Source organism: Aphanomyces astaci, assembly GCF_000520075.1.
Source record: "Aphanomyces astaci strain APO3 unplaced genomic scaffold supercont1.18, whole genome shotgun sequence".
Lineage (NCBI taxonomy): Eukaryota > Oomycota > Saprolegniomycetes > Saprolegniales > Verrucalvaceae > Aphanomyces > Aphanomyces astaci.
In genome coordinates, this window is record NW_009798281.1 from 756616 (window position 1) to 759231 (window position 2616).

The following is a 2616-nucleotide window of genomic DNA, read 5'->3' on the forward strand; positions in this document are numbered from 1 at the left end:
ACGTGAAGCTCACATTAGGAATTGTTAGGTGAGCTCGGTTGGCACTACGGCGCAGTAGGCGGAGCTTCAGGCGGAGAGGCACGGGGGAACGGTGGATGAATCGGCGTTGCTGAGGTTGCATTTTCAAGAATGGCATGGAATGCAACATGGTTATCAAGCACATTACAGACTTGCTAAACTGGAATTCATCTGACTTCGCAATTCAGACTTCAACAAAATCGAAGGCAGCACCAAGTCTGTGAACTGGTGAAATTTCGGACTTGCTAAAACTCTCTAATATTGATACAGTACTACGTAATAATTAAGGTACAGTAGCGTAAGTCTACTGTAGATCCATACATAGCTATAGGCATGTAGCCTTCCCCATATACTGAACTTGTTGCATTCCTTTCATCAGCATGGCTTTATTCCGCGACCAGCCCCTTACATGGACAGTAATATGTATTCCGCGACCATTCCACGACCAGTCCCACCTCAAGTAGTGACAGTTTCACAGCCATGAAAATGTGAATTATAGCACATGGATAGATCCCATGTATTAACGCGCAACACTACGAAACTAAAGACTTGGCACAATGTATTGTCCTTGTAGCGTTACCTTACTAATTCGTCATTTTGATGTGGTGACACTTGGCACAATGTATTGTCCTTGTAGCGTTACCTTACTAATTCGTCATTTTGATGTGTTGACGAATCAACGGCGTCATTTCTTGTTGATAAGCATTGTTGCACGTTGCGAATGATCAAGTATAGGCCCGCAGAGTCATTGTTTGCAATTTGATTGTGCATGAATACGTTTCATTGGGCCAGTCACATCACTAGAAAATAGGTATTTTCATGCATCGCGTTTGAGTTTCGAGCTTCCAAGACGATACTTCTTTGATGACGTACTACTAGTACGCCATCGTGCTGAGATTACCTGGCGCTCGCGCTTCGGCTCTCCGCGACTACCACGTCACCACTACGGTGGAGCCTACGCACTCGGGGTTTCGTACAGTAGTACGGGACGACCCCGGAACCTGCTACACTACCACGACCACCACCGCCGCTCCTGCGGCCACGGCATATGCTCCCCAAATAACGCATACAAACCACACCCACCCATCCTGATTAACTCCTGTTACCTCAACTACTCTCGTAGCATGGCACTGAAACAGCTACCCTGCAATCACCACCATACAGCTCCACTGTCGAGATCAGGAGTAGACATAGTAATAAACCCCAGTCACGGCCTCTGGAGCCCCAGCAGTTACAACTACCGTTCCCCGGCAAAGACCACTACCATCACTTTGACTATCGTTATTCTGGAGCGTGGGTGGTGGGGTGGTACTGACTAGCAGTCAAGGTGATTTGATTACCAACCACCACTACCACCCCACCCCTACGCTCCAGAATAATGCCCAAAAACCCTGCTAACATTACACCCCAGTGACTACGATTGCTGCACATGTGACCACCCCATCATTCCATTATACAGTACATGCAGTGCATCATCACGACTAGCCATGTCATATCGACTCTGTGTTTCCTCTAAATCGACCACCAACGGCCACCAAGTTTTCACACTACTTTGTTCACTAGAAGGGTGTTTTGGTGGCATGGTGATGACATGCGCAGCGCTTGTGACCACCGGCACTGCGCATCTCGCCACCACTCCATCAAATACACTCTAAGTTGTGTGAAAACGGATTACGATGTGTGGCAGTGATAGTTGATTGTACCATTTGATGCTGGGGTCCCATCGGCGTGCAAGGAAGCTTTGGAGGATGGATGATGCTAAGAGGAACAACCAATTCACTCATCTACTCATGCTCCGTGTTTATATTTGTAGTGATTACGTACACAAGTGATGCAAAGTGGGTTTTTCAACCAAGTTAATATTCCTGCATACCGCCACCAACTCGTCCATCGCATAACGATACCCATGGAATCATGTGTGCCTTGTGGGCATTGTGTCGACGACTGCGCCTCTCCATGGTTAGTGATACGAGGCACAAGTATACTTGTGCCTCATGTCAGCCTCAGTGTATTTATGTCCAATCAAAACCATAACGTTTATTGATTGGATAAAATAATGAAGGTAACGTAAACAATCAATTTAAGACGCATCAGAGGAAGGCGGACTTTCAAAGCTCCACGCTCGTTCAACATTTTTTACCTCTAGAACTTGGAGTTTGTAGCTGGATTAATGGGGAATAACCTCATACCAATTATATTGGGTATCGGTCCATTTCCAATGACTAAATCAACAAAAACCAAGCAAGTTTAATCCAAATTTGACAATCAATTTAAGACGCACATTTTTATCTTGAATATCGTATAGCTATTTGCATATAAATGTTGTGGTTAGGTTATCAAATTATAGCAGGAAGAAAATCAGTTTCCATAGGTTATGCATTCACAAGTGTTCCATATTCCATCATTTCATTTTGACAGTGAGTTGGGAATCCAAAGTGGTGCTTTCGGAGGATACATTGAGGTACAATACATCAACAAATATATCGTTCACATTCAATAGCTAGACTACGACCGACTCCACAAGCAAGAAAGGCTCCACTACGCCGTCTCCGGGCTGCTCATCGTTCCCGCTGCTATCGCTGTCTGCGCCGTCCAGAA